The sequence below is a fragment of the Notothenia rossii genome (assembly GCF_949606895.1).
Source record: "Notothenia rossii genome assembly, contig: scaffold_647, whole genome shotgun sequence".
Lineage (NCBI taxonomy): Eukaryota > Metazoa > Chordata > Actinopteri > Perciformes > Nototheniidae > Notothenia > Notothenia rossii.
Window position 1 is genome coordinate 2,527 of NW_027639577.1, and position 8,840 is coordinate 11,366.

At 42.6% G+C, this 8,840-nt stretch overlaps 1 long non-coding RNA gene across 2 annotated transcripts; it reads left to right on the top strand.

Annotated features, from left to right (window-relative positions):
- The first annotated feature begins 1,334 nt into the window (after positions 1 to 1,334).
- LOC307027649 lies at positions 1,335 to 8,257 on the top strand. 2 transcript variants are annotated; one of them, XR_013804709.1, is made up of 3 exons: positions 1,388 to 2,012; positions 6,373 to 7,784; positions 7,945 to 8,257. It is a non-coding gene; the product is annotated as an uncharacterized lncRNA (long non-coding RNA). The 2 variants fall into 2 exon arrangements; XR_013804708.1 differs by lacking the exon at positions 7,945 to 8,257 and having other exon boundaries at positions 1,335 to 2,012; positions 6,373 to 7,687.
- The last annotated feature ends 583 nt before the right edge of the window (positions 8,258 to 8,840 follow it).

The following is an 8,840-nucleotide window of genomic DNA, read 5'->3' on the forward strand; positions in this document are numbered from 1 at the left end:
TTAGGCACAGTGTGGTGTTGCTATTAAACGTACAAAGCTACATTGGTTTGCAAGAAGGACTAACGGCCCGTCTACACTACAGGCATGAAAAAATCTTGGAGCTGGGCGTGTCTGAAGCTTGGCGATTTTTGGCGAGCAACCAATCACATGAATCTCCCGCCCCCGACATACAAAGCAATAGCAATGTTAAAACGAAGTAAACTGGATATAAACTCTCCAAACAGGCGAAAAAACTATCAGTTTCACCCACTGTCTCTGCCACCTCCCTCCATGCCTGGTTCCTCCGGTTTGTATCCCGGTAAATAGTTCCGGTCGTAAAGAACCGGGTGATTTGCTACCGTAATATCTCGTTTGGAATATGAGGAAATTAACTGCGGTCTGGCTCTCCCAGCTTGCACGCGGTTTGATTGGCTGCGCTTGCACTGGCGGGATTTGCATAAACGGGATTTGATTGGCTGATGCCAAGCATCGAGCCTCAAAAGTTGAACATTGTTCAACTTTTGATGCCGATAGATGCTCGTGATGCTTGCAAAGCCATGCCATGCTCCCCACAATGCAGTTCGGCGAAGATTAAAATCTTCTACGTCACCCCATTCAAGTGAATGGGCGAAGCGTTGAAAGCATTTTTTGATGCCTGTAGTGTAGACGTACCGTAATGGTAAATGGACTGCATTTATAAAGCACTTTATCCTGACTTCAATGCACACAGAGGCCAAGGCTGCCACGCAAGGTGCCACTTGTTCATGGAGGCTGATATTCAGACACCGTCATTAACTAGAGGTTAAGTATTTGTGGATAAATCGTCATAACCTTCGGATTGAAAGACGATTGCACTACCTCACAGCCACAGTTGTCTAATTGTATTCTCCAGAGAGACGTGGCTAATTGGTTCAATTAGCGAATCACTTAACAAAAAGTTTGCTTTTCCATCAAAGAGAGACTGAGAGGAGACGCATCCTGACGTCACTGTTTAAGTCCCATCAGTGCTCGATTGCGTTCACACTGCAGTGGCATGGTTCTTGGACAGGGGCGGACTGGCCATTGGGAGTATCGGGAGTGTTCCCGGTGGGCCGGTGCTGTGCGTGGGCCGGTGCTGTGCGTGGGCCGGTGCTGTGCGTGGGCCAAAAAATAATAAAAATAATAATAATAATTTCTTTTTTTGCCTAAATCCTACCGGCCCACCTTTTTAAGTGTTCCGGTTGTGTATACGGTATTGTAGCGAGCCCTGGGTTCAGAGGGAGGGGCTTGCAAAGGGGGGGGGGGGGGGGGGGGGTGTGGGGGTTGGCAGGGAAACAGGGTTCAGGGGGAGTGGCTGTACCCGTAGGATAGAAAAGGAGGAAGTGACGTCTGACTCAGAGGTCGCGCGGCTGTGAAAGTCAGAATTTTGAGAGAAAGTCAGATTTTTTAGATTTTGAGAAATAATTTTGATAAGCTACTCTGTATGTGATGACTACTTCCATTCTTGAGAGGATCACAAATACATGGATCCTGAGATTGAAGCTCAAGCCGGGGACCAGAGAGATTGTTCTAACACAGAAGCAGTGTGATTGCAAAGTGACTAGAGCAGCCATTGTTGTTTTTGCGACTGATATTTACGCCTTTTTTGCTGAGAATATTAAACGGTGGCGTACTGACGTGGCTCCTGACGCTCTGTGCCGTGGAAAAACAAACATTTTAATCACGAGTTGAACCAAGCAGAACGGAACTGAGGTGTATTAGATAACGTTACCTCCCTAGCTAAAACGTTTTGGGTCCAAGGAAACATCTTTTAAGAACTCTGCGTACAGAATTTCTTATACACTAACTTTTGTTTTTCAGAAGAGCCTCTTCGGTCAACCTGAGTTTGGAGAAGTTAGCAGACGCTCAGGAGGATCCGTCTTCGAACAAACATCTGGACAGAAGAGCTGAGAGCCTGGAGAGACAATCGTCCACGGAGAGCCAACCTCCTCCCAAACCCCCCCACATTTACTACGACAAACACCGCTACCCTGAGGAAGGGGAGGCCAGGACAGGTGAGGCCACACACCTGCTGTCTCTTCTACATCAACATGTGTCCCCTCTTCTCCATGTCTCTTCTACATCAACATGTGTCCCCTCTTCTTCATGTCTCTTCTACATCAACATGTTTCCCCTCTTCTTCATATCTCTTCTACATCAACATGTGTCCCCTCTTCTCCATGTCTCTTCTACATCAACATGTGTCCCCTCTTCTCCATGTCTCTTCTACATCAACATGTGTCCCCTCTTCTTCATGTCTCTTCTACATCAACATGTGTCCCCTCTTCTTCATGTCTCTTCTACATCAACATGTGTCCCCTCTTCTCCATGTCTCTTCTACATCAACATGTGTCTCCTCTTATTAATGTCTCTTCTTCATCAACATGTGTCCCCTCTTCTCCATGTCTCTTCTTCATCAACATGTGTCCCCTCTTCTTCATGTCTCTTCTACATCAAAATGTGTCCCCTCTTCTTCATGTCTCTTCTACATCAACATGTGTCCCCTCTTCTCCATGTCTCTTCTACATCAACATGTGTCCCCTCTTCTCCATGTCTCTTCTACATCAACATGTGTCCCCTCTTCTTCATGTCTCTTCTACATCAACATGTGTCCCCTCTTCTCCATGTCTCTTCTACATCAACATGTGTCCCCTCTTCTCCATGTCTCTTCTACATCAACATGTGTCCCCTCTTCTTCATGTCTCTTCTACATCAACATGTGTCCCCTCTTCTCCATGTCTCTTCTACATCAACATGTGTCCCCTCTTCTCCATGTCTCTTCTACATCAACATGTGTCCCCTCTTCTCCATGTCTCTTCTACATCAACATGTGTCCCCTCTTCTTCATGTCTCTTCTACATCAACATGTGTCCCCTCTTCCTCATGTCTCTTCTACATCAACATGTGTCCCCTCTTCTCCATGTCTCTTCTACATCAACATGTGTCCCCTCTTCTTCATGTCTCTTCTACATCAACATGTGTCCCCTCTTCTTCATGTCTCTTCTACATCAACATGTGTCCCCTCTTCTCCATGTCTCTTCTACATCAACATGTGTCCCCTCTTCTTCATGTCTCTTCTACATCAACATGTGTCCCCTCTTCCTCATGTCTCTTCTACATCAACATGTGTCCCCTCTTCTTCATGTCTCTTCTACATCAACATGTGTCCCCTCTTCTTCATGTCTCTTCTACATCAACATGTGTCCCCTCTTCTTCATGTCTCTTCTACATCAACATGTGTCCCCTCTTCTCCATGTCTCTTCTACATCAACATGTGTCCCCTCTTCTCCATGTCTCTTCTACATCAACATGTGTCCCCTCTTCTTGTCTCTTCTACATCAACATGTGTCCCCTCTTCTTCATGTCTCTTCTACATCAACATGTGTCCCCTCTTCTCCATGTCTCTTCTACATCAACATGTGTCCCCTCTTCTTGTCTCTTCTACATCAACATGTGTCCCCTCTTCTTCATGTCTCTTCTACATCAACATGTGTCCCCTCTTCTTCATGTCTCTTCTACATCAACATGTGTCCCCTCTTCTTCATGTCTCTTCTACATCAACATGTGTCCCCTCTCCTTCATGTCTCTTCTACATCAACATGTGTCCCCTCTTCTTCATGTCTCTTCTACATCAACATGTGTCCCCTCTTCTTCATGTCTCTTCTACATCAACATGTGTCCCCTCTTCTCCATGTCTCTTCTACATCAACATGTGTCCCCTCTTCTTGTCTCTTCTACATCAACATGTGTCCCCTCTTCTCCATGTCTCTTCTACATCAACATGTGTCCCCTCTTCTCCATGTCTCTTCTACATCAACATGTGTCCCCTCTTCTTCATGTCTCTTCTACATCAACATGTGTCCCCTCTTCTTCATGTCTCTTCTACATCAACATGTGTCCCCTCTTCTTCATGTCTCTTCTACATCAACATGTGTCCCCTCTTCCTCATGTCTCTTCTACATCAACATGTGTCCCCTCTTCTTCATGTCTCTTCTACATCAACATGTGTCCCCTCTTCTTCATGTCTCTTCTACATCAACATGTGTCCCCTCTTCTTCATGTCTCTTCTACATCAACATGTGTCCCCTCTTCTCCATGTCTCTTCTACATCAACATGTGTCCCCTCTTCTCCATGTCTCTTCTACATCAACATGTGTCCCCTCTTCTTGTCTCTTCTACATCAACATGTGTCCCCTCTTCTTCATGTCTCTTCTACATCAACATGTGTCCCCTCTTCTCCATGTCTCTTCTACATCAACATGTGTCCCCTCTTCTTGTCTCTTCTACATCAACATGTGTCCCCTCTTCTTCATGTCTCTTCTACATCAACATGTGTCCCCTCTTCTTCATGTCTCTTCTACATCAACATGTGTCCCCTCTTCTTCATGTCTCTTCTACATCAACATGTGTCCCCTCTCCTTCATGTCTCTTCTACATCAACATGTGTCCCCTTTTCTTCATGTCTCTTCTACATCAACATGTGTCCCCTCTTCTCCATGTCTCTTCTACATCAACATGTGTCCCCTCTTCTTGTCTCTTCTACATCAACATGTGTCCCCTCTTCTCCATGTCTCTTCTACATCAACATGTGTCCCCTCTTCTTCATGTCTCTTCTACATCAACATGTGTCCCCTCTCCTTCATGTCTCTTCTACATCAACATGTGTCCCCTTTTCTTCATGTCTCTTCTACATCAACATGTGTCCCCTCTTCTTCATGTCTCTTCTACATCAACATGTGTCCCCTCTTCTCCATGTCTCTTCTACATCAACATGTGTCCCCTCTTCTTCATGTCTCTTCTACATCAACATGTGTCCCCTCTTCTTCATGTCTCTTCTACATCAACATGTGTCCCCTCTTCTCCATGTCTCTTCTACATCAACATGTGTCCCCTCTTCTCCATGTCTCTTCTACATCAACATGTGTCCCCTCTTCTCCATGTCTCTTCTACATCAACATGTGTCCCCTCTTCTTCTTGTCTCTTCTACATCAACATGTGTCCCCTCTTCTCCATGTCTCTTCTACATCAACATGTGTCCCCTCTTCTCCATGTCTCTTCTACATCAACATGTGTCCCCTCTTCTTCATGTCTCTTCTACATCAACATGTGTCCCCTCTTCTCCATGTCTCTTCTACATCAACATGTGTCCCCTCTTCTCCATGTCTCTTCTACATCAACATGTGTCCCCTCTTCTCCATGTCTCTTCTACATCAACATGTGTCCCCTCTTCTTCATGTCTCTTCTACATCAACATGTGTCCCCTCTTCTTCATATCTCTTCTACATCAACATGTGTCCCCTCTTCTTCATGTCTCTTCTACATCAACATGTGTCCCCTCTTCTTCATGTCTCTTCTACATCAACATGTGTCCCCTCTTCTCCATGTCTCTTCTACATCAACATGTGTCCCCTCTTCTTCATGTCTCTTCTACATCAACATGTGTCCCCTCTTCTCCATGTCTCTTCTACATCAACATGTGTCCCCTCTTCTCCATGTCTCTTCTACATCAACATGTGTCCCCTCTTCTTCATGTCTCTTCTACATCAACATGTGTCCCCTCTTCTTCATATCTCTTCTACATCAACATGTGTCCCCTCTTCTCCATGTCTCTTCTACATCAACATGTGTCCCCTCTTCTCCATGTCTCTTCTACATCAACATGTGTCCCCTCTTCTTCATGTCTCTTCTACATCAACATGTGTCCCCTCTTCTTCATGTCTCTTCTACATCAACATGTGTCCCCTCTTCTTCATGTCTCTTCTACATCAACATGTGTCCCCTCTTCTTCATGTCTCTTCTACATCAACATGTGTCCCCTCTTCTTCATGTCTCCTCTACATCAACATGTGTCCCCTCTTCTTCATGTCTCTTCGTCATCAACATGTGTCCCCTCTGTGGAAAGAGACTCTGAAAGTTTCAGGAAAAAAGATTCTCTCTCTTTTTGATCCATTTCTATAAAAACCTGTCTGAAAATGAGCTGATCAGATTTTGGCCACTTTGTGATGTCATAACGATGTTTTGTCTTGTGTAACCATTAGCCAATCAGCAGCCAAGGTAACCCCCCCCCCCCCCCCCCCTTATCACCTGAATCTCCTCCTAGAGCACCATTGAGTTCTTTGTAACCAAATGTCTCTCAGAGGGGCGTGGGGAGGGGCTCCTTATTTTCATCTAAAGTAACAGACAGAGAATCAGCACTTTGGAAACAGGGCTGAAACAGAGGGGATTATGGGTAATGCTGCAATGATCTGTTTGGTGTTTCAGCCAATCAGAGACAGGCTCTGTATATATATCTGAGACCTGTGATATATTGATGAAAAACAGTATCATAGGGGAACTTTAAGAAGTGAATGATTCTGATTTGTTTCTCCACTACAGATAAAGACAGTCCTCAAACCCTGCCTGCGACCCCCCGGCTGACAGAGGACAACACGAGCAGAGACAAGTCCAAGAGGAGCGTCTTCAAGAAGTTTTTCACTAAGAAGTAGAACTTTATATTGACTCAGGTGACAGTGCAGATGACAAAGACTTTGATATTGAAATTATAAAAGCCTTAATGGATGCCAAGTAGAAGTGTTTGTACTTTAAAAGTTATTTTCGATTGAAGTGCCTCACAGGAAAAGAGAGAAACCTCCAAACTAATTATAATAAAGTTATAATAAATGAACTCAGTTGAGCGTAGGAAGAGTCCCGTAGAAAGTCGGTTTGTGAAGTTCCTTCCACTAAAGCAGCGTTTCTCAAAGTGTGGGGCGCAGAGATGTGATAGGTGGGTCGCGAAATACAAAATTAAAATTTAAAAAAAAAAAAAAAAAAAAAAATTCACACTGGCTGAATATCAAAATAACTCCGGGGTGCAAAACGCATCAATGAAAGCGACCCTCTACCACACAAAACAAACCCTGTAAATAACCCAGTTTGTGTTCTTTGAAATTGAAAAGGATATCGCATTGTGTTTGTTACTTTCGTTGCAGTTGTATCTGAAGTGTAATTCGGCATGCTTTTAGGAATTCACTCAAAATTCACAACAAATTATAATTAAGAGACAAGAACTAGACGGCGATCTATCTGCAATGTATTAGCTTTATCTCAAAGTGTTTTTGAAACGGACGGATGTTCTGCTCTGCTTGTGTGTGTTTTTAATTTAAAATACTTTGAAGTGACTTTATCTGAAGAGTAATGTGAACAGACAGCAAATCAACTCAAACTAATTTCTCACGTTTAGGCGCATAAAAAAGAGCTCCATCCTAAAAGATGACGTCCATGTTTCTGGAAACAAACTCCCATTTATTTATTAATGAGCAACAAATCCAAACATCGTCTGCCGCTTTGAGTCAGATCAATAAGTCAATCATTAAAAATAATGAGTCAGATTAAGACGTCGGAGGGAAATCAGGAGTTCAAACACTTCATTCACTTTACGGGAATTAAAGCCAATTGAAGTGATTTTTCTGAGAGTCATTCAGAGATGAATCGTAAACATCGTAAACATGTGACGTCACTCCGTCATTGATTAGCAAGCGTTGTTTATTCTCAGGGTTTCAAATATAATCTCTTTATATTTCTGTTTTCAGTAATAATCGTTGTACTGAATATTGAATCAAACTCATTACTTTGATTAAACTGCACTGGATGTTTTTAATAAAAAGCGTCAGCTAAATGAATGTCATTAAATATTTCCACATTTCACAGTCAACTTCCTGGTTATTTTTCCCCATCTCACTTGTTGTACAGGGTTCTTACGGTCATTACAAACCTGGAAACGTCATGGAAATTCAAAATGCTAATTCCAGGCCCTGGAAAAGTTATGGAAATTCAAAATGCTAATTCCAGGCCCTGGAAAAGTCATGGAAATTCAAAATGCTAATTCCAGGCCCTGGAAAAGTTATGGAAATTCAAAATGCTAATTCCAGGCCCTGGAAAAGTCATGGAAATTCAAAATGCTAATTCCAGGCCCTGGAAAAGTTATAGAAAACAATATTTTTCCCAAAGTTTTGGAAAAGTCATGGAAATTGAACTAAAGTTGCATCAAATATAATTTATATTTTATCAAATCGCCGAAGTAGTTATACTATAATGAGAATAAATACTGTGTGGTATCGTAATGAAACGTGAAATGTCATTTAACTGACGAGGTGTTTCGCTGGTCAGAGATTTTAGTTGGGTTAGGGTTAGTAGTAGTCTATTTCATTTGTTTTAGATAGGCACAACATGTTTCAGACGCAGACCTTATTTTCCTGTTCCATTTTAAAATAAACCATTTTCAGTGGTACCGCTGAGAAAGAGTAATTTTTTTGGTCATGGAAAATTAGGTAAAGGTCATGGAGAAGTCATTGAAAATCATTGGTGAAAAAGTGTATGAACCCTGGCTGTATTGATATACATTACATGACCTGTTACTTGTTAGACACTTTTATTTAAAGCGACGATACCCACAGGAGAAATTTGGGTGAAGTGTCTCAGGGACACAACGACATGCTGACTGCAGTGGGATTTGAACCTGTGACCACCTGATCCAAAAACCAACACCCAATCCACTGCACCACACGCCGCCAACCATTTATTGATTTACTTACCCCAAAAATGTCCATCGTTTTTTATTTTCCAGTCAGTAAAGTGGGTAATAGCTCCAGGAAATAGCCACATCCGAATCCTGTTATATTGTACATTTTTCAATAGTACTTGTATAGAATTTTTTCAACTCAATGTTAGTTTCTTGTCAGTTGCAGTACTTGCTTTTTATTTTCTCTTAACCAGTGGTGAAAGAATAGTTCCCAGTTACTTTACTTAGCTAAAATTAGAAATAGAAACTACTGTCTTATAATACTCCATTACAAGCATTAAAAATG